This window comes from Lissotriton vulgaris, unplaced genomic scaffold (assembly GCF_964263255.1).
Source record: "Lissotriton vulgaris unplaced genomic scaffold, aLisVul1.2 SCAFFOLD_1286, whole genome shotgun sequence".
In the NCBI taxonomy this organism is placed as follows: domain Eukaryota; kingdom Metazoa; phylum Chordata; class Amphibia; order Caudata; family Salamandridae; genus Lissotriton; species Lissotriton vulgaris.
The window spans coordinates 614,329-638,364 of NW_028242708.1; positions in this window are offsets into that span (position 1 = coordinate 614,329).

Below are 24,036 nucleotides of genomic sequence, written 5' to 3' on the forward strand. Positions count from 1 at the left end.
GACAGGGAGGCACCCGAAGGCAATGTGTAAAGCAGAAGTGCAGCACACACTCGCACTGAGGCAGGTAGGCGCCCGAAGGCAATGTGTAAAGCAGAAGTGCAGCACACACTCGCACTGAGACAGGGAGGCACCGAAGGCAATGTGGAAAGCAGACATGCAGCACACTTGCACTGAGACAGGGAGGCACCCGAAGGCAATGTGCAAAGCAGAAGTGCAGCACACACTCGCACTGAGACAGGGAGGCACCCGAAGGCAATGTGTAAAGCAGAAGTGCAGCACACACTCGCACTGAGACAGGGAGGCACCCGAAGGCAATGTGTAAAGCAGACGTGCAGCACACCCTCGCACTGAGACAGGGAGGCACCCGAAGGCACTGTGTAAAGCAGAAGTGCAGCACACACTCACACTGAGACAGGGAGGCACCCGATGGCAATGTGTACAGCAGACGTGCAGCACACACTCGCACTGAGACAGGAAGGCACCCGAAGGCAATGTGTAAAGCAGACGTGCAGCACACACTCGCACTGAGACAGGGAGGCACCCGAAGGAAATGTGTAAAGCAGACGTGCAGCACACACTCGCACTGAGACAGGGAGGCACCCGAAGGAAATGTGTAAAGCAGAAGTGCAGCACACACTCGCACTGAGGCAGGTAGGCACCCGAAGGCAATGTGTAAAGCAGAAGTGCAGCACACACTCGCACTGAGACAGGGAGGCACCCGAAGGCAATGTGTAAAGCAGACGTGCAGCACACCCTCGCACTGAGACAGGGAGGCGCCCGAAGGCAATGTGTAAAGCTTAAGTGCAGCACACACACGCACTGAGGCAGGTAGGCGCGCGAAGGCAATGTGTAAAGCAGAAGTGCAGCACACACTCGCACTGAGACAGGGAGGCACCCGAAGGCAATGTGTAAAGCAGAAGTACAGCACACACTCGCACTGAGACAGGGAGGCACCCGAATGCAATGTGTAAAGCAGAAGTGCAGCACACACTCGCACTGAGATAGGGAGGCACCCGAAGGCAATGTGTAAAGCAGAAGTGCAGCACACACTCGCACTGAGGCAGGTAGGCACCCGAAGGCAATGTGTAAAGCAGAAGTGCAGCACAAACTCGCACTGAGGCAGGGAGGCACCCGAAGGCAATGTGTAAAGCAGAAGTGCAGCACACACTCGCACTGAGTCAGGGAGGCACCCGAAGGCAATGTGTAAAGCAGAAGTACAGCACTCACTCGCACTGAGACAGGGAGGCACCCCAAGGCAATGTGTAAAGCAGAAGTGCAGCACACACTCGCACTGAGACAGGGAGGCACCCGAAGGCAATGTGTAAAGCAGAAGTGCAGCACACACTCGCACTGAGACAGGGAGGCACCCGAAGGCAATGTGCAAAGCAGAAGTGCAGCACACACTCGCACTGAGACAGGGAGGCACCCGAATGCAATGTGTAAAGCAGAAGTGCAGCACACACTCGCACTGAGACAGGGAGGCACCCAAAGGCAATGTGTAAAGCAGAAGTGCAGCACACACTCGCACTGAGACAGGGAGGCACCCGAAGGCAATGTGTAAAGCAGAAGTGCAGCACACACTCGCACTGAGGCAGGTAGGCACCCGAAGGCAATGTGTAAAGCAGAAGTGCAGCACACACTCGCACTGAGACAGGGAGGCACCCGAAGGCAATGTGTAAAGCAGAAGTGCAGCACACACTCGCACTGAGTCAGGGAGGCACCCGAAGGCAATGTGTAAAGCAGAAGTGCAGCACACACTCGCACTGAGACAGGGAGGCACCCGAAGGCAATGTGTAAAGCAGAAGTGCAGCACACACTCGCACTGAGACAGGGAGGCATCCGAAGGCAATGTGTAAAGCAGAAGTGCAGCACACACTCGCACTGAGGCAGGTAGGCGCCCGAAGGCAATGTGTAAAGCAGAAGTGCAGCACACACTCGCACTGAGGCAGGTAGGCGCCCGAAGGCAATGTGTAAAGCAGAAGTGCAGCACACACTCGCACTGAGGCAGGTAGGTGCCCGAAGGCAATGTGTAAAGCAGAAGTGCAGCACACACTCGCACTGAGACAGGGAGGCACACGAAGGCAATGTGTAAAGCAGAAGTGCAGCACACACTCGCACTGAGACAGGGAGGCACCCGAAGGCAATGTGTAAAGCAGACGTGCAGCACACACTCGCACTGAGACAGGGAGGCACCCGAAGGCAATGTGGAAAGCAGAAGTGCAGCACACACTCGCACTGAGACAGGGAGGCACCCGAAGGCAATGTGGAAAGCAGACGTGCAGCACACACTCGCACTGAGACAGGGAGGCACCCGAAGGCAATGTGTAAAGCAGAAGTGCAGCACACACTCGCACTGAGACAGGGAGGCACCCAAAGGCAATGTGTAAAGCAGAAGTGCAGCACACACTCACACTGAGGCAGGGAGGCACCCGAAGGCAATGTGTAAAGCAGAAGTGCAGCACACACTCGCACTGAGACAGGGAGGCACCCGAAGGCAATGTGTAAAGCAGAAGTGCAGCACACCCTCGCACTGAGACAGGGAGGCACCCGAAGGCAATGTGTAAAGCAGAAGTGCAGCACACCCTCGCACTGAGACAGGGAGGCACCCGAAGGCAATGTGTAAAGCAGAAGTGCAGCACACACTCGCACTGAAGCAGGTAGGCGCCCGAAGGCAATGTGTAAAGCAGACGTGCAGCACACACTCGCACTGAGGCAGGTAGGCGCTCAAAGGCAATGTGTAAAGCAGAAGTGCAGCACACACTCGCACTGAGGCAGGTAGGCGCCCGAAGGCAATGTGTAAAGCAGAAGTGCAGCACACACTCGCACTGAGACAGGGAGGCACACGAAGGCAATGTGTAAAGCAGAAGTGCAGCACACACTCGCACTGAGACAGGGAGGCACCCGAAGGCAGTGTGTAAAGCAGACGTGCAGCACACACTCGCACTGAGACAGGGAGGCGCCCGAAGGCAATGTGTAAAGCAGACGTGCAGCACACACTCGCACTGAGACAGGGAGGCGCCCGAAGGCAATGTGTAAAGCAGACGTGCAGCACACACTCGCACTGAGGCAGGTAGGCGCCCGAAGGCAATGTGTAAAGCAGAAGTGCAGCACACACTCGCACTGAGACAGGGAGGCACCCGAAGGCAATGTGGAAAGCAGACGTGCAGCACACACTCGCACTGAGACAGGGAGGCACCCGAAGGCAAAGTGGAAAGCAGACGTGCAGCACACACTCGCACTGAGACAGGGAGGCACCCGAAGGCAATGTGTAAAGCAGAAGTGCAGCACACCCTCGCACTGAGACAGGGAGGCACCCGAAGGCAATGTGCAAAGCAGACGTGCAGCACACCCTCGCACTGAGACAGGGAGGCACCCGAAGGCAATGTGTAAAGCAGAAGTGCAGCACACACTCGCACTGAGACAGGGAGGCACCCGAAGGCAATGTGTAAAGCAGAAGTGCAGCACACACTCGCACTGAGACAGGAAGGCGCCCGAAGGCAATGTGTAAAGCAGACGTGCAGCACACACTCGCACTGAGGCAGGTAGGCGCCCGAAGGCAATGTGTAAAGCAGAAGTGCAGCACACACTCGCACTGAGACAGGAAGGCGCCCGAAGGCAATGTGTAAAGCAGACGTGCAGCACACACTCGCACTGAGGCAGGTGGGCGCCCGAAGGCAATGTGTAAAGCAGAAGTGCAGCACACACTCGCACTGAGACAGGGAGGCACACGAAGGCAATGTGTAAAGCAGAAGTGCAGCACACACTCGCACTGAGACAGGGAGGCACCCGAAGGCAATGTGTAAAGCAGACGTGCAGCACACACTCGCACTGAGACAGGGAGGCGCCCGAAGGCAATGTGTAAAGCAGACGTGCAGCACACACTCGCACTGAGACAGGGAGGCGCCCGAAGGCAATGTGTAAAGCAGAAGTGCAGCACACACTCGCACTGAGGCAGGTAGGTGCCCGAAGGCAATGTGTAAAGCAGAAGTGCAGCACACACTCGCACTGAGGCAGGTAGGTGCCCGAAGGCAATGTGGAAAGCAGAAGTGCAGCACACACTCGCACTGAGACAGGGAGGCACCCGAAGGCAATGTGGAAAGCAGAAGTGCAGCACACACTCGCACTGAGACAGGGAGGCACCCGAAGGCAATGTGGAAAGCAGACGTGCAGCACACACTCGCACTGAGACAGGGAGGCACCCGAAGGCAATGTGCAAAGCAGAAGTGCAGCACACACTCGCACTGAGACAGGGAGGCACCCGAAGGCAATGTGTAAAGCAGAAGTGCAGCACCCACTCGCACTGAGGCAGGTAGGTGCCCGAAGGCAATGTGTAAAGCAGAAGTGCAGCACACACTCGCACTGAGACAGGGAGGCACCCGAAGGCAATGTGGAAAGCAGACGTGCAGCACACACTCGCACTGAGACAGGGAGGCACCCAAAGGCAATGTGGAAAGCAGACGTGCAGCACACACTCGCACTGAGACAGGGAGGCACCCGAAGGCAATGTGGAAAGCAGAAGTGCAGCACACACTCGCACTGAGACAGGGAGGCACCCGAAGGCAATGTGTAAAGCAGAAGTGCAGCACACACTCGCACTGAGACAGGGAGGCACCCGAAGGCAATGTGTAAAGCAGACGTGCAGCACACCCTCGCACTGAGACAGGGAGGCACCCGAAGGCAATGTGTAAAGCAGAAGTGCAGCACACACTCACACTGAGACAGGGAGGCACCCAAAGGCAATGTGTAAAGCACACGTGCAGCACACACTCGCACTGAGACAGGAAGGCACCCGAAGGCAATGCTTAAAGCAGACGTGCAGCACACACTCGCACTGAGACAGGGAGGCACCCGAAGGCAATGTGTAAAGCAGAAGTGCAACACACACTCGCACTGAGACAGGGAGGCACCCAAAGGCAATGTGTAAAGCAGACGTGCAGCACACACTCGCACTGAGACAGGGAGGCACCCAAAGGCAATGTGTAAAGCAGAAGTGCAGCACACACTCGCACTGAGACAGGGAGGCACCCGAAGGCAATGTGTAAAGCAGAAGTGCAGCACACACTCGCACTGAGACAGGGAGGCACCCGAAGGCAATGTGTAAAGCAGACGTGCAGCACACACTCGCACTGAGACAGGGAGGCACCCGAGGGCAATGTGTAAAGCAGAAGTGCAGCACACACTCGCACTGAGGCAGATAGGCACCCGAAGGCAATGTGTAAAGCAGAAGTGCAGCACACACTCGCACTGAGTCAGGGAGGCACCCGAAGGCAATGTGTAAAGCAGAAGTGCAGCACACACTTGCACTGAGACAGGGAGGCACCCGAAGGCAATGTGTAAAGCAGAAGTGCAGCACACACTCGCACTGAGACAGGGAGGCACCCGAAGGCAATGTGTAAAGCAGAAGTGCAGCACACACTCGCACTGAGGCAGGTAGGCGCCCAAAGGCAATGTGTAAAGCAGAAGTGCAGCACACACTCGCACTGAGGCAGGTAGGCGCCCAAAGGCAATGTGTAAAGCAGAAGTGCAGCACACACTCGCACTGAGGCAGGTAGGCGCCCGAAAGCAATGTGTAAAGCAGAAGTGCAGCACACACTCGCACTGAGACAGGGAGGCACCCGAAGGCAATGTGTAAAGCAGAAGTGCAGCACACCCTCGCACTGAGACAGGGAGGCACCCAAAGGCAATGTGTAAAGCAGAAGTGCAGCACACACTCGCACTGAGACAGGGAGGCACCCAAAGGCAATGTGTAAAGCAGAAGTGCAGCACACACTCGCACTGAGACAGGGAGGCACCCGAAGGCAATGTGTAAAGCAGAAGTGCAGCACACACTCGCACTGAGGCAGGTAGGCGCCCGAAGGCAATGTGTAAAGCAGAAGTGCAGCACACACTCGCACTGAGGCAGGTAGGCGCTCGAAGGCAATGTGTAAAGCAGAAGTGCAGCACACACTCGCACTGAGGCAGGTAGGCGCACGAAGGCAATGTGTAAAGCAGAAGTGCAGCACACACTCGCACTGAGACAGGGAGGCACACGAAGGCAATGTGTAAAGCAGAAGTGCAGCACACACTCGCACTGAGACAGGGAGGCCCCCGAAGGCAATGTGTAAAGCAGACGTGCAGCACACACTCGCACTGAGACAGGGAGGCACCCGAAGGCAATGTGTAAAGCAGAAGTGCAGCACACACTCGCACTGAGGCAGGTAGGCGCCCGAAGGCAATGTGTAAAGCAGAAGTGCAGCACACACTCGCACTGAGACAGGGAGGCACCCGAAGGCAATGTGGAAAGCAGACATGCAGCACACACTCGCACTGAGACAGGGAGGCACCCGAAGGCAATGTGTAAAGCAGAAGTGCAGCACACACTCGCACTGAGACAGGGAGGCCCCCGAAGGCAATGTGTAAAGCAGACGTGCAGCACACACTCGCACTGAGACAGGGAGGCACCCGAAGGTAATGTGTAAAGCAGAAGTGCAGCACACACTCGCACTGAGGCAGGTAGGCGCCCGAAGGCAATGTGTAAAGCAGAAGTGCAGCACACACTCGCACTGAGACAGGGAGGCACCCGAAGGCAATGTGGAAAGCAGACATGCAGCACACACTCGCACTGAGACAGGGAGGCACCCGAAGGCAATGTGCAAAGCAGAAGTGCAGCACACACTCGCACTGAGACAGGGAGGCACCCGAAGGCAATGTGTAAAGCAGAAGTGCAGCACACACTCGCACTGAGACAGGGAGGCACCCGAAGGCAATGTGTAAAGCAGACGTGCAGCACACCCTCGCACTGAGACAGGGAGGCACCCGAAGGCACTGTGTAAAGCAGAAGTGCAGCACACACTCACACTGAGACAGGGAGGCACCCGATGGCAATGTGTACAGCAGACGTGCAGCACACACTCGCACTGAGACAGGAAGGCACCCGAAGGCAATGTGTAAAGCAGACGTGCAGCACACCCTCGCACTGAGACAGGGAGGCACCCGAAGGCACTGTGTAAAGCAGAAGTGCAGCACACACTCACACTGAGACAGGGAGGCACCCGATGGCAATGTGTACAGCAGACGTGCAGCACACACTCGCACTGAGACAGGAAGGCACCCGAAGGCAATGTGTAAAGCAGACGTGCAGCACACACTCGCACTGAGACAGGGAGGCACCCGAAGGAAATGTGTAAAGCAGACGTGCAGCACACACTCGCACTGAGACAGGGAGGCACCCGAAGGAAATGTGTAAAGCAGAAGTGCAGCACACACTCGCACTAAGACAGGGAGGCACCCGAAGGCAATGTGTAAAGCAGACGTGCAGCACACCCTCGCACTGAGACAGGGAGGCACCCGAAGGCACTGTGTAAAGCAGAAGTGCAGCACACACTCACACTGAGACAGGGAGGCACCCGATGGCAATGTGTACAGCAGACGTGCAGCACACACTCGCACTGAGACAGGAAGGCACCCGAAGGCAATGTGTAAAGCAGACGTGCAGCACACACTCGCACTGAGACAGGGAGGCACCCGAAGGAAATGTGTAAAGCAGACGTGCAGCACACACTCGCACTGAGACAGGGAGGCACCCGAAGGAAATGTGTAAAGCAGAAGTGCAGCACACACTCGCACTAAGGCAGGTAGGCACCCGAAGGCAATGTGTAAAGCAGAAGTGCAGCACACACTCGCACTGAGACAGGGAGGCTCCCGAAGGCAATGTGTAAAGCAGACGTGCAGCACACCCTCGCACTGAGACAGGGAGGCGCCCGAAGGCAATGTGTAAAGCTTAAGTGCAGCACACACACGCACTGAGGCAGGTAGGCGCGCGAAGGCAATGTGTAAAGCAGAAGTGCAGCACACACTCGCACTGAGACAGGGAGGCACCCGAAGGCAATGTGTAAAGCAGAAGTGCAGCACACACTCGCACTGAGACAGGGAGGCACCCGAATGCAATGTGTAAAGCAGAAGTGCAGCACACACTCGCACTGAGACAGGGAGGCACCCGAAGGCAATGTGTAAAGCAGAAGTGCAGCACACACTCGCACTGAGGCAGGTAGGCACCCGAAGGCAATGTGTAAAGCAGAAGTGCAGCACAAACTCGCACTGAGGCAGGGAGGCACCCGAAGGCAATGTGTAAAGCAGAAGTGCAGCACACACTCGCACTGAGTCAGGGAGGCACCCGAAGGCAATGTGTAAAGCAGAAGTACAGCACTCACTCGCACTGAGACAGGGAGGCACCCCAAGGCAATGTGTAAAGCAGAAGTGCAGCACACACTCGCAATGAGACAGGGAGGCACCCGAAGGCAATGTGTAAAGCAGAAGTGCAGCACACACTCGCACTGAGACAGGGAGGCGCCCGAAGGCAATGTGCAAAGCAGAAGTGCAGCACACACTCGCACTGAGACAGGGAGGCACCTGAAGGCAATGTGCAAAGCAGAAGTGCAGCACACACTCGCACTGAGACAGGGAGGCACCCGAATGCAATGTGTAAAGCAGAAGTGCAGCACACACTCGCACTGAGACAGGGAGGCACCCAAAGGCAATGTGTAAAGCAGAAGTGCAGCACACACTCGCACTGAGACAGGGAGGCACCCGAAGGCAATGTGTAAAGCAGAAGTGCAGCACACACTCGCACTGAGGCAGGTAGGCACCCGAAGGCAATGTGTAAAGCAGAAGTGCAGCACACACTCGCACTGAGACAGGGAGGCACCCGAAGGCAATGTGTAAAGCAGAAGTGCAGCACACACTCGCACTGAGTCAGGGAGGCACCCGAAGGCAATGTGTAAAGCAGAAGTGCAGCACACACTCGCACTGAGACAGGGAGGCACCCGAAGGCAATGTGTAAAGCAGAAGTGCAGCACACACTCGCACTGAGACAGGGAGGCATCCGAAGGCAATGTGTAAAGCAGAAGTGCAGCACACACTCGCACTGAGGCAGGTAGGCGCCCGAAGGCAATGTGTAAAGCAGAAGTGCAGCACACACTCGCACTGAGGCAGGTAGGCGCCCGAAGGCAATGTGTAAAGCAGAAGTGCAGCACACACTCGCACTGAGGCAGGTAGGCGCCCGAAGGCAATGTGTAAAGCAGAAGTGCAGCACACACTCGCACTGAGACAGGGAGGCACACGAAGGCAATGTGTAAAGCAGAAGTGCAGCACACACTCGCACTGAGACAGGGAGGCACCCGAAGGCAATGTGTAAAGCAGACGTGCAGCACACACTCGCACTGAGACAGGGAGGCACCCGAAGGCAATGTGGAAAGCAGAAGTGCAGCACACACTCGCACTGAGACAGGGAGGCACCCGAAGGCAATGTGGAAAGCAGACGTGCAGCACACACTCGCACTGAGACTGGGAGGCACCCGAAGGCAATGTGTAAAGCAGAAGTGCAGCACACACTCGCACTGAGACAGGGAGGCACCCAAAGGCAATGTGTAAAGCAGAAGTGCAGCACACACTCACACTGAGGCAGGGAGGCACCCGAAGGCAATGTGTAAAGCAGAAGTGCAGCACACACTCGCACTGAGACAGGGAGGCACCCGAAGGCAATGTGTAAAGCAGAAGTGCAGCACACCCTCGCACTGAGACAGGGAGGCACCCGAAGGCAATGTGTAAAGCAGAAGTGCAGCACACCCTCGCACTGAGACAGGGAGGCACCCGAAGGCAATGTGTAAAGCAGAAGTGCAGCACACACTCGCACTGAAGCAGGTAGGCGCCCGAAGGCAATGTGTAAAGCAGACGTGCAGCACACACTCGCACTGAGGCAGGTAGGCGCTCAAAGGCAATGTGTAAAGCAGAAGTGCAGCACACACTCGCACTGAGGCAGGTAGGCGCCCGAAGGCAATGTGTAAAGCAGAAGTGCAGCACACACTCGCACTGAGACAGGGAGGCACACGAAGGCAATGTGTAAAGCAGAAGTGCAGCACACACTCGCACTGAGACAGGGAGGCACCCGAAGGCAGTGTGTAAAGCAGACGTGCAGCACACACTCGCACTGAGACAGGGAGGCGCCCGAAGGCAATGTGTAAAGCAGACGTGCAGCACACACTCGCACTGAGACAGGGAGGCGCCCGAAGGCAATGTGTAAAGCAGACGTGCAGCACACACTCGCACTGAGGCAGGTAGGCGCCCGAAGGCAATGTGTAAAGCAGAAGTGCAGCACACACTCGCACTGAGGCAGGTAGGCACCCGAAGGCAATGTGTAAAGCAGAAGTGCAGCACACACTCGCACTGAGACAGGGAGGCACCCGAAGGCAATGTGTAAAGCAGAAGTGCAGCACACACTCGCACTGAGTCAGGGAGGCACCCGAAGGCAATGTGTAAAGCAGAAGTGCAGCACACACTCGCACTGAGACAGGGAGGCACCCGAAGGCAATGTGTAAAGCAGAAGTGCAGCACACACTCGCACTGAGACAGGGAGGCATCCGAAGGCAATGTGTAAAGCAGAAGTGCAGCACACACTCGCACTGAGGCAGGTAGGCGCCCGAAGGCAATGTGTAAAGCAGAAGTGCAGCACACACTCGCACTGAGGCAGGTAGGCGCCCGAAGGCAATGTGTAAAGCAGAAGTGCAGCACACACTCGCACTGAGGCAGGTAGGCGCCCGAAGGCAATGTGTAAAGCAGAAGTGCAGCACACACTCGCACTGAGACAGGGAGGCACACGAAGGCAATGTGTAAAGCAGAAGTGCAGCACACACTCGCACTGAGACAGGGAGGCACCCGAAGGCAATGTGTAAAGCAGACGTGCAGCACACACTCGCACTGAGACAGGGAGGCACCCGAAGGCAATGTGGAAAGCAGAAGTGCAGCACACACTCGCACTGAGACAGGGAGGCACCCGAAGGCAATGTGGAAAGCAGACGTGCAGCACACACTCGCACTGAGACTGGGAGGCACCCGAAGGCAATGTGTAAAGCAGAAGTGCAGCACACACTCGCACTGAGACAGGGAGGCACCCAAAGGCAATGTGTAAAGCAGAAGTGCAGCACACACTCACACTGAGGCAGGGAGGCACCCGAAGGCAATGTGTAAAGCAGAAGTGCAGCACACACTCGCACTGAGACAGGGAGGCACCCGAAGGCAATGTGTAAAGCAGAAGTGCAGCACACCCTCGCACTGAGACAGGGAGGCACCCGAAGGCAATGTGTAAAGCAGAAGTGCAGCACACCCTCGCACTGAGACAGGGAGGCACCCGAAGGCAATGTGTAAAGCAGAAGTGCAGCACACACTCGCACTGAAGCAGGTAGGCGCCCGAAGGCAATGTGTAAAGCAGACGTGCAGCACACACTCGCACTGAGGCAGGTAGGCGCTCAAAGGCAATGTGTAAAGCAGAAGTGCAGCACACACTCGCACTGAGGCAGGTAGGCGCCCGAAGGCAATGTGTAAAGCAGAAGTGCAGCACACACTCGCACTGAGACAGGGAGGCACACGAAGGCAATGTGTAAAGCAGAAGTGCAGCACACACTCGCACTGAGACAGGGAGGCACCCGAAGGCAGTGTGTAAAGCAGACGTGCAGCACACACTCGCACTGAGACAGGGAGGCGCCCGAAGGCAATGTGTAAAGCAGACGTGCAGCACACACTCGCACTGAGACAGGGAGGCGCCCGAAGGCAATGTGTAAAGCAGACGTGCAGCACACACTCGCACTGAGGCAGGTAGGCGCCCGAAGGCAATGTGTAAAGCAGAAGTGCAGCACACACTCGCACTGAGACAGGGAGGCACCCGAAGGCAATGTGGAAAGCAGACGTGCAGCACACACTCGCACTGAGACAGGGAGGCACCCGAAGGCAAAGTGGAAAGCAGACGTGCAGCACACACTCGCACTGAGACAGGGAGGCACCCGAAGGCAATGTGTAAAGCAGAAGTGCAGCACACCCTCGCACTGAGACAGGGAGGCACCCGAAGGCAATGTGCAAAGCAGACGTGCAGCACACCCTCGCACTGAGACAGGGAGGCACCCGAAGGCAATGTGTAAAGCAGAAGTGCAGCACACACTCGCACTGAGACAGGGAGGCACCCGAAGGCAATGTGTAAAGCAGAAGTGCAGCACACACTCGCACTGAGACAGGAAGGCGCCCGAAGGCAATGTGTAAAGCAGACGTGCAGCACACACTCGCACTGAGGCAGGTAGGCGCCCGAAGGCAATGTGTAAAGCAGAAGTGCAGCACACACTCGCACTGAGACAGGAAGGCGCCCGAAGGCAATGTGTAAAGCAGACGTGCAGCACACACTCGCACTGAGGCAGGTGGGCGCCCGAAGGCAATGTGTAAAGCAGAAGTGCAGCACACACTCGCACTGAGACAGGGAGGCACACGAAGGCAATGTGTAAAGCAGAAGTGCAGCACACACTCGCACTGAGACAGGGAGGCACCCGAAGGCAATGTGTAAAGCAGACGTGCAGCACACACTCGCACTGAGACAGGGAGGCGCCCGAAGGCAATGTGTAAAGCAGACGTGCAGCACACACTCGCACTGAGACAGGGAGGCGCCCGAAGGCAATGTGTAAAGCAGAAGTGCAGCACACACTCGCACTGAGGCAGGTAGGTGCCCGAAGGCAATGTGTAAAGCAGAAGTGCAGCACACACTCGCAGTGAGGCAGGTAGGTGCCCGAAGGCAATGTGGAAAGCAGAAGTGCAGCACACACTCGCACTGAGACAGGGAGGCACCCGAAGGCAATGTGGAAAGCAGAAGTGCAGCACACACTCGCACTGAGACAGGGAGGCACCCGAAGGCAATGTGGAAAGCAGACGTGCAGCACACACTCGCACTGAGACAGGGAGGCACCCGAAGGCAATGTGCAAAGCAGAAGTGCAGCACACACTCGCACTGAGACAGGGAGGCACCCGAAGGCAATGTGTAAAGCAGAAGTGCAGCACACACTCGCACTGAGACAGGGAGGCACCCGAAGGCAATGTGTAAAGCAGAAGTGCAGCACACACTCGCACTGAGGCAGGGAGGCACCCGAAGGCAATGTGTAAAGCAGAAGTGCAGCACACACTCGCACTGAGACAGGGAGGCACCCGAAGGCAATGTGTAAAGCAGAAGTGCAGCACACCCTCGCACTGAGACAGGGAGGCCCCCGAAGGCAATGTATAAAGCAGAAGTGCAGCACACACTCGCACTGAGGCAGGTAGGCACTCGAAGGCAATGTGTAAAGCAGAAGTGCAGCACACACTCGCACTGAGGCAGGTAGGTGCCCGAAGGCAATGTGTAAAGCAGAAGTGCAGCACACACTCGCACTGAGACAGGGAGGCACACGAAGGCAATGTGTAAAGCAGAAGTGCAGCACACACTCGCACTGAGACAGGGAGGCCCCCGAAGGCAATGTGTAAAGCAGACGTGCAGCACACACTCGCACTGAGACAGGGAGGCACCCGAAGGCAATGTGTAAAGCAGAAGTGCAGCACACACTCGCACTGAGGCAGGTAGGTGCCCGAAGGCAATGTGTAAAGCAGAAGTGCAGCACACACTCGCACTGAGACAGGGAGGCACCCGAAGGCAATGTGGAAAGCAGACGTGCAGCACACACTCGCACTGAGACAGGGAGGCACCCGAAGGCAATGTGCAAAGCAGAAGTGCAGCACACACTCGCACTGAGACAGGGAGGCACCCGAAGGCAATGTGTAAAGCAGAAGTGCAGCACACACTCGCACTGAGACAGGGAGGCACACGAAGGCAATGTGTAAAGCAGAAGTGCAGCACACACTCGCACTGAGACAGGGAGGCACCCGAAGGCAATGTGTAAAATAGACGTGCAGCACACACTCGCACTGAGACAGGGAGGCGCCCGAAGGCAATGTGTAAAGCAGACGTGCAGCACACACTCGCACTGAGACAGGGAGGCGCCCGAAGGCAATGTGTAAAGCAGAAGTGCAGCACACACTCGCACTGAGGCAGGTAGGCGCCCGAAGGCAATGTGTAAAGCAGAAGTGCAGCACACACTCGCACTGAGGCAGGTAGGTGCCCGAAGGCAATGTGGAAAGCAGAAGTGCAGCACACACTCGCACTGAGACAGGGAGGCACCCGAAGGCAATGTGGAAAGCAGAAGTGCAGCACACACTCGCACTGAGACAGGGAGGCACCCGAAGGCAATGTGGAAAGTAGACGTGCAGCACACACTCGCACTGAGACAGGGAGGCACCCGAAGGCAATGTGGAAAGTAGACGTGCAGCACACACTCGCACTGAGACAGGGAGGCACCCGAAAGCAATGTGCAAAGCAGAAGTGCAGCACACACTCGCACTGAGACAGGGAGGCACCCGAAGGCAATGTGTAAAGCAGAAGTGCAGCACACACTCGCACTGAGACAGGGAGGCACCCGAAGGCAATGTGTAAAGCAGAAGTGCAGCACACACTCGCACTGAGGCAGGGAGGCACCCGAAGGCAATGTGTAAAGCAGAAGTGCAGCACACACTCGCACTGAGACAGGGAGGCACCCGAAGGCAATGTGTAAAGCAGAAGTGCAGCACACACTCGCACTGAGACAGGGAGGCACCCGAAGGCAATGTGTAAAGCAGAAGTGCAGCACACCCTCGCACTGAGACAGGGAGGCCCCCGAAGGCAATGTGTAAAGCAGAAGTGCAGCACACACTCGCACTGAGGCAGGTAGGCGCTCGAAGGCAATGTGTAAAGCAGAAGTGCAGCACACACTCGCACTGAGGCAGGTAGGTGCCCGAAGGCAATGTGGAAAGCAGACATGCAGCACACACTCGCACTGAGACAGGGAGGCACACGAAGGCAATGTGTAAAGCAGAAGTGCAGCACACACTCGCACTGAGACAGGGAGGCACCCAAAGGCAATGTGTAAAGCAGAAGTGCAGCACACACTCACACTGAGGCAGGGAGGCACCCGAAGGCAATGTGTAAAGCAGAAGTGCAGCACACACTCGCACTGAGACAGGGAGGCACCCGAAGGCAATGTGTAAAGCAGAAGTGCAGCACACCCTCGCACTGAGACAGGGAGGCACCCGAAGGCAATGTGTAAAGCAGAAGTGCAGCACACACTCGCACTGAGACAGGGAGGCACCCGAAGGCAATGTGTAAAGCAGAAGTGCAGCACACACTCGCACTGAAGCAGGTAGGCGCCCGAAGGCAATGTGTAAAGCAGAAGTGCAGCACACACTCGCACTGAGGCAGGTAGGCGCCCGAAGGCAATGTGTAAAGCAGAAGTGCAGCACACACTCGCACTGAGGCAGGTAGGCGCCCGAAGGCAATGTGTAAAGCAGAAGTGCAGCACACACTCGCACTGAGACAGGGAGGCACACGAAGGCAATGTGTAAAGCAGAAGTGCAGCACACACTCGCACTGAGACAGGGAGGCACCCGAAGGCAGTGTGTAAAGCAGACGTGCAGCACACACTCGCACTGAGACAGGGAGGCGCCCGAAGGCAATGTGTAAAGCAGACGTGCAGCACACACTCGCACTGAGACAGGGAGGCGCCCGAAGGCAATGTGTAAAGCAGACGTGCAGCACACACTCGCACTGAGGCAGGTAGGCGCTCGAAGGCAATGTGTAAAGCAGAAGTGCAGCACACACTCGCACTGATACAGGGAGGCACACGAAGGCAATGTGTAAAGCAGAAGTGCAGCACACACTCGCACTGAGACAGGGAGGCACCCGAAGGCAATGTGTAAAGCAGACGTGCAGCACACACTCGCACTGAGACAGGGAGGCACCCGAAGGCAATGTGTAAAGCAGAAGTGCAGCACACACTCGCACTGAGGCAGGTAGGTGCCCGAAGGCAATGTGTAAAGCAGAAGTGCAGCACACACTCGCACTGAGACAGGGAGGCACCCGAAGGCAATGTGGAAAGCAGACGTGCAGCACACACTCGCACTGAGACAGGGAGGCACCCGAAGGCAATGTGCAAAGCAGAAGTGCAGCACACACTCGCACTGAGACAGGGAGGCACCCGAAGGCAATGTGTAAAGCAGAAGTGCAGCACACACTCGCACTGAGACAGGGAGGCACCCGAAGGCAATGTGCAAAGCAGACGTGCAGCACACCCTCGCACTGAGACAGGGAGGCACCCGAAGGCAATGTGTAAAGCAGAAGTGCAGCACACACTCGCACTGAGACAGGGAGGCACCCGAAGGCAATGTGTAAAGCAGAAGTGCAGCACACACTCGCACTGAGACAGGAAGGCGCCCGAAGGCAATGTGTAAAGCAGACGTGCAGCACACACTCGCACTGAGGCAGGTAGGCGCCCGAAGGCAATGTGTAAAGCAGAAGTGCAGCACACACTCGCACTGAGACAGGAAGGCGCCCGAAGGCAATGTGTAAAGCAGACGTGCAGCACACACTCGCACTGAGGCAGGTAGGCGCCCGAAGGCAATGTGTAAAGCAGAAGTGCAGCACACACTCGCACTGAGACAGGGAGGCACACGAAGGCAATGTGTAAAGCAGAAGTGCAGCACACACTCGCACTGAGACAGGGAGGCACCCGAAGGCAATGTGTAAAGCAGACGTGCAGCACACACTCGCACTGAGACAGGGAGGCGCCCTGTTAGACGGACCGGGAGGGTCGGCCGAGGGTAAGGGGAGAGGTCTCCGGGGAGAGCCGTCTCCAGCGATCGTACAGACAAGTAACTTCCCCCCCACAGACGGACACCACACCAGGATAAGGTTTAACGATACTTTATAAGCAATTCTTTAAGTACGGTAAAATGATACAAGGAGGTCTGGACTCAGGGGTCCCCTCGATTCTGGTTTCTGGATTGGGAAAAGGGGTAGCGGGACAGTCTTGTTACCAATAGATGAAAATAGCTCTCAATCCTCGAGCTCGGCGTTCTAGATGATCGGGCCGCGGCGGAGCCAGCAGGTCCCGAGACCCGAAGGCAATGTGTAAAGCAGACGTGCAGCACACACTCCCACTGAGACAGGGAGGCGCCCGAAGGCAATGTGTAAAGCAGAAGTGCAGCACACACTCGCACTGAGGCAGGTAGGTGCCCGAAGGCAATGTGTAAAGCAGAAGTGCAGCACACACTCGCACTGAGGCAGGTAGGTGCCCGAAGGCAATGTGGAAAGCAGAAGTGCAGCACACACTCGCACTGAGACAGGGAGGCACCCGAAGGCAATGTGGAAAGCAGAAGTGCAGCACACACTCGCACTGAGACAGGGAGGCACCCGAAGGCAATGTGGAAAGCAGACGTGCAGCACACACTTGCACTGAGACAGGGAGGCACCCGAAAGCAATGTGCAAAGCAGAAGTGCAGCACACACTTGCACTGAGACAGGGAGGCTCCCGAAGGCAATGTGTAAAGCAGAAGTGCAGCACACACTCGCACTGAGACAGGGAGGCACCCGAAGGCAATGTGTAAAGCAGAAGTGCAGCACACACTCGCACTGAGGCAGGGAGGCACCCGAAGGCAATGTGTAAAGCAGAAGTGCAGCACACACTCGCACTGAGACAGGGAGGCACCCGAAGGCAATGTGTAAAGCAGAAGTGCAGCACACCCTCGCACTGAGACAGGGAGGTGCCCGAAGGCAATGTGTAAAGCAGAAGTGCAGCACACACTCGCACTGAGGCAGGTAGGCGCTCGAAGGTAATGTGTAAAGCAGAAGTGCAGCACACACTCGCACTGAGGCAGGTAGGCGCCCGAAGGCAATGTGTAAAGCAGAAGTGCAGCACACACTCGCACTGAGACATGGAGGCACACGAAGGCAATGTGTAAAGCAGAAGTGCAGCACACACTCGCACTGAGACAGGGAGGCACCCGAAGGCAATGTGTAAAGCAGACGTGCAGCACACACTCGCACTGAGACAGGGAGGCACCCGAAGGCAATGTGTAAAGCAGAAGTGCAGCACACACTCGCACTGAGGCAGGTAGATGCCCGAAGGCAATGTGTAAAGCAGAAGTGCAGCACACACTCGCACTGAGACAGGGAGGCACCCGAAGGCAATGTGGAAAGCAGACGTGCAGCACACACTCGCACTGAGACAGGGAGGCACCCGAAGGCAATGTGCAAAGCAGAAGTGCAGCACACACTCGCACTGAGACAGGGAGGCACCCGAAGGCAATGTGTAAAGCAGAAGTGCAGCACACACTCGCACTGAGACAGGGAGGCACCCGAAGGCAATGTGCAAAGCAGACGTGCAGCACACCCTCGCACTGAGACAGGGAGGCACCCAAAGGCAATGTGTAAAGCAGAAGTGCAGCACACACTCGCACTGAGACAGGGAGGCACCCGAAGGCAATGTGTAAAGCAGACGTGCAGCACACACTCGCACTGAGACAGGAAGGCACCCGAAGGCAATGTGTAAAGCAGACGTGCAGCACACACTCGCACTGAGACAGGGAGGCACCCGAAGGCAATGTGTAAAGCAGAAGTGCAGCACACACTCGCACTGAGGCAGGTAGGCACCCGAAGGCAATGTGTAAAGCAGAAGTGCAGCACACACTCGCACTGAGGCAGGTAGGCACCCGAAGGCAATGTGTAAAGCAGAAGTGCAGCACACACTCGCACTGAGACAGGGAGGCACCCGAAGGCAATGTGTAAAGCAGACGTGCAGCACACCCTCGCACTGGGACAGGGAGGCGCCCAAAGGCAATGTGTAAAGCAGAAGTGCAGCACACACACGCACTGAGGCAGGTAGGCGCGCGAAGGCAATGTGTAAAGCAGAAGTGCAGCACACACTCGCACTGAGACAGGGAGGCACCCGAAGGCAATGTGTAAAGCAGAAGTGCAGCACACACTCGCACTGAGACAGGGAGGCACCCGAAGGCAATGTGTAAAGCAGAAGTGCAGCACACACTCGCACTGAGACAGGGAGGCACCCGAAGGCAATGTGTAAAGCAGAAGTGCAGCACACACTCGCACTGAGACAGGGAGGCACCCGAAGGCAATGTGTAAAGCAGAAGTGCAGCACACACTCGCACTGAGACAGGGAGGCACCCGAAGGCAATGTGTAAAGCAGAAGTGCAGCACACACTCGCACTGAGGCAGGTAGGCACCCGAAGGCAATGTGTAAAGCAGAAGTGCAGCACACACTCGCACTGAGACAGGGAGGCACCCGAAGGCAATGTGTAAAGCAGAAGTGCAGCACACACTCGCACTGAGTCAGGGAGGCACCCGAAGGCAATGTGTAAAGCAGAAGTGCAGCACACACTCGCACTGAGACAGGGAGGTACCCGAAGGCAATGTGTAAAGCAGAAGTGCAGCACACACTCGCACTGAGGCAGGTAGGCGCCCGAAGGCAATGTGTAAAGCAGAAGTGCAGCACACACTCACACTGAGGCAGGTAGGCGCCCGAAGGCAATGTGTAAAGCAGAAGTGCAGCACACACTCGCACTGAGGCAGGTAGGCGCCCGAAGGCAATGTGTAAAGCAGAAGTGCAGCACACACTCGCACTGAGGCAGGTAGGCGCCCGTAGGCAATGTGTAAAGCAGAAGTGCAGCACACACTCGCACTGAGGCAGGTAGGCACCCGAAGGCAATGTGTAAAGCAGAAGTGCAGCACACACTCGCACTGAGGCAGGTAGGCACCCGAAGGCAATGTGTAAAGCAGAAGTGCAGCACACACTCGCACTGAGACAGGGAGGCACCCGAAGGCAATGTGTAAAGCAGAAGTGCAGCACACACTCGCACTGAGTCAGGGAGGCACCCGAAGGCAATGTGTAAAGCAGAAGTGCAGCACACACTCGCACTGAGACAGGGAGGCGCCCGAAGGCAATGTGTAAAGCAGAAGTGCAGCACACACTCGCACTGAGGCAGGTAGGCGCCCGAAGGCAATGTGTAAAGCAGAAGTGCAGCACACACTCGCACTGAGGCAGGTAGGCGCCCGAAGGCAATGTGTAAAGCAGAAGTGCAGCACACACTCGCACTGAGGCAGGTAGGCGCCCGAAGGCAATGTGTAAAGCAGAAGTGCAGCACACACTCGCACTGAGACAGGGAGGCACACGAAGGCAATGTGTAAAGCAGAAGTGCAGCACACACTCGCACTGAGACAGGGAGGCACCCGAAGGCAATGTGTAAAGCAGACGTGCAGCACACACTCGCACTGAGACAGGGAGGCACCCGAAGGCAATGTGTAAAGCAGACGTGCAGCACACACTCGCACTGAGACAGGGAGGCGCCCGAAGGCAATGTGTAAAGCAGAAGTGCAGCACACACTCGCACTGAGGCAGGTAGGTGCCCGAAGGCAATGTGGAAAGCAGAAGTGCAGCACACACTCGCACTGAGACAGGGAGGCACCCGAAGGCAATGTGGAAAACAGAAGTGGAGCACACACTCGCACTGAGACAGGGAGGCACCCGAAGGCAATGTGGAAAGCAGACGTGCAGCACACACTCGCACTGAGACAGGGAGGCACCCGAAGGCAATGTGCAAAGCAGAAGTGCAGCACACACTCGCACTGAGACAGGGAGGCACCCGAAGGCAATGTGGAAAGCAGAAGTGCAGCACACACTCGCACTGAGACAGGGAGGCATCCGAAGGCAATGTGTAAAGCAGAAGTGCAGCACACACTCGCACTGAGACAGGGAGGCACCCGAAGGCAATGTGTAAAGCAGACGTGCAGCACACCCTCGCACTGAGACAGGGAGGCACCCGAAGGCAATGTGTAAAGCAGAAGTGCAGCACACACTCACACTGAGACAGGGAGGCACCCGAAGGCAATGTGTAAAGCAGACGTGCAGCACACACTCGCACTGAGACAGGAAGGCACCCGGAGGCAATGTGTAAAGCAGACGTGCAGCACACACTCGCACTGAGACAGGGAGGCACCCGAAGGCAATGTGTAAAGCAGAAGTGCAGCACACACTCGCACTGAGACAGGGAGGCACCCGAAGGCAATGTGTAAAGCAGAAGTGCAGCACACACTCGCACTGAGACAGGGAGGCGCCCGAAGGCAATGTGTAAAGCAGAAGTGCAGCACACACTCGCACTGAGGCAGGTAGGCGCCCGAAGGCAATGTGTAAAGCAGAAGTGCAGCACACACTCGCACTGAGACAGGGAGGCACCCGAAGGCAATGTGTAAAGCAGAAGTGCAGCACACACTCGCACTGAGACAGGGAGGCACCCGAAGGCAATGTGTAAAGCAGAAGTGCAGCACACACTCACACTGAGACAGGGAGGCACCTGAAGGCAATGTGTAAAGCAGAAGTGCAGCACACACTCGCACTGAGACAGGGAGGCACCCGAAGGCAATGTGTAAAGCAGAAGTGCAGCACACACTCGCACTGAGGCAGGTAGGCACCCGAAGGCAATGTGTAAAGCAGAAGTGCAGCACACACTCGCACTGAGACAGGGAGGCACCCGAAGGCAATGTGTAAAGCAGAAGTGCAGCACACACTCGCACTGAGACAGGGAGGCACCCGAAGGCAATGTGCAAAGCAGAAGTGCAGCACACACTCGCACTGAGACAGGGAGGCACACGAAGGCAATGTGCAAAGCAGAAGTGCAGCACACACTCGCACTGAGACAGGGAGGCACCCGAAGGCAATGTGTAAAACAGACGTGCAGCACACCCTCGCACTGAGGCGGGAAGGCGCCCGAAGGCAATGTGTAAAGCAGAAGTGCAGCACACACTCGCACTGAGACAGGGAGGCACCCGAAGGCAATGTGTAAAGCAGAAGTGCAGCACACACTCACACTGAGACAGGGAGGCACCCGAAGGCAATGTGTAAAGCAGACGTGCAGCACACACTCGCACTGAGACAGGAAGGCATCTGAAGGCAATGTGTAAAGCAGACATGCAGCACACACTCGCACTGAGACAGGAAGGCACCCAAATGCAATGTGTAAAGCAGACGTGCAGCACACACTCGCACTGAGACAGGGAGGCACCCGAAGGCAATGTGTAAAGCAGAAGTGCAGCACACACTCGCACTGAGACAGGGAGGCACCCGAAGGCAATGTGTAAAGCAGAAGTGCAGCACACACTCGCACTGAGACAGGAAGGCGCCCGAAGGCAATGTGTAAAGCAGACGTGCAGCACACACTCGCACTGAGGCAGGTAGGCGCCCGAAGGCAATGTGTAAAGCAGAAGTGCAGCACACACTCGCACTGAGACAGGAAGGCGCCCGAAGGCAATGTGTAAAGCAGACGTGCAGCACACACTCGCACTGAGGCAGGTAGGCGCCCGAAGGCAATGTGTAAAGCAGAAGTGCAGCACACACTCGCACTGAGACAGGGAGGCACACGAAGGCAATGTGTAAAGCAGAAGTGCAGCACACACTCGCACTGAGACAGGGAGGCACCCGAAGGCAATGTGTAAAGCAGACGTGCAGCACACACTCGCACTGAGACAGGGAGGCGCCCTGTTAGACGGACCGGGAGGGTCGGCCGAGGATAAGGGGAGAGGTCTCCGGGGAGAGCCGTCTCCAGCGATCGTACAGACAAGTAACTTCCCCCCCACAGACGGACACCACACCAGGATAAGGTTTAACGATACTTTATAAGCAATTCTTTAAGTACGGTAAAATGATACAAGGAGGTCTGGACTCAGGGGTCCCCTCGATTCTGGTTTCTGGATTGGGAAAAGGGGTAGCGGGACAGTCTTGTTACCAATAGATGAAAATAGCTCTCAATCCTCGAGCTCGGCGTTCTAGATGATCGGGCCGCGGCGGAGCCAGCAGGTCCCGAGACCCGAAGGCAATGTGTAAAGCAGACGTGCAGCACACACTCCCACTGAGACAGGGAGGCGCCCGAAGGCAATGTGTAAAGCAGAAGTGCAGCACACACTCGCACTGAGGCAGGTAGGTGCCCGAAGGCAATGTGTAAAGCAGAAGTGCAGCACAAACTCGCACTGAGGCAGGTAGGTGCCCGAAGGCAATGTGGAAAGCAGAAGTGCAGCACACACTCGCACTGAGACAGGGAGGCACCCGAAGGCAATGTGGAAAGCAGAAGTGCAGCACACACTCGCACTGAGACAGGGAGGCACCCGAAGGCAATGTGGAAAGCAGACGTGCAGCACACACTTGCACTGAGACAGGGAGGCACCCGAAAGCAATGTGCAAAGCAGAAGTGCAGCACACACTTGCACTGAGACAGGGAGGCTCCCGAAGGCAATGTGTAAAGCAGAAGTGCAGCACACACTCGCACTGAGACAGGGAGGCACCCGAAGGCAATGTGTAAAGCAGAAGTGCAGCACACACTCGCACTGAGGCAGGGAGGCACCCGAAGGCAATGTGTAAAGCAGAAGTGCAGCACACACTCGCACTGAGACAGGGAGGCACCCGAAGGCAATGTGTAAAGCAGAAGTGCAGCACACCCTCGCACTGAGACAGGGAGGTGCCCGAAGGCAATGTGTAAAGCAGAAGTGCAGCACACACTCGCACTGAGGCAGGTAGGCGCTCGAAGGTAATGTGTAAAGCAGAAGTGCAGCACACACTCGCACTGAGGCAGGTAGGCGCCCGAAGGCAATGTGTAAAGCAGAAGTGCAGCACACACTCGCACTGAGACATGGAGGCACACGAAGGCAATGTGTAAAGCAGAAGTGCAGCACACACTCGCACTGAGACAGGGAGGCACCCGAAGGCAATGTGTAAAGCAGACGTGCAGCACACACTCGCACTGAGACAGGGAGGCACCCGAAGGCAATGTGTAAAGCAGAAGTGCAGCACACACTCGCACTGAGGCAGGTAGGTGCCCGAAGGCAATGTGTAAAGCAGAAGTGCAGCACACACTCGCACTGAGACAGGGAGGCACCCGAAGGCAATGTGGAAAGCAGACGTGCAGCACACACTCGCACTGAGACAGGGAGGCACCCGAAGGCAATGTGCAAAGCAGAAGTGCAGCACACACTCGCACTGAGACAGGGAGGCACCCGAAGGCAATGTGTAAAGCAGAAGTGCAGCACACACTCGCACTGAGACAGGGAGGCACCCGAAGGCAATGTGCAAAGCAGACGTGCAGCACACCCTCGCACTGAGACAGGGAGGCACCCAAAGGCAATGTGTAAAGCAGAAGTGCAGCACACACTCGCACTGAGACAGGGAGGCACCCGAAGGCAATGTGTAAAGCAGACGTGCAGCACACACTCGCACTGAGACAGGAAGGCACCCGAAGGCAATGTGTAAAGCAGACGTGCAGCACACACTCGCACTGAGACAGGGAGGCACCCGA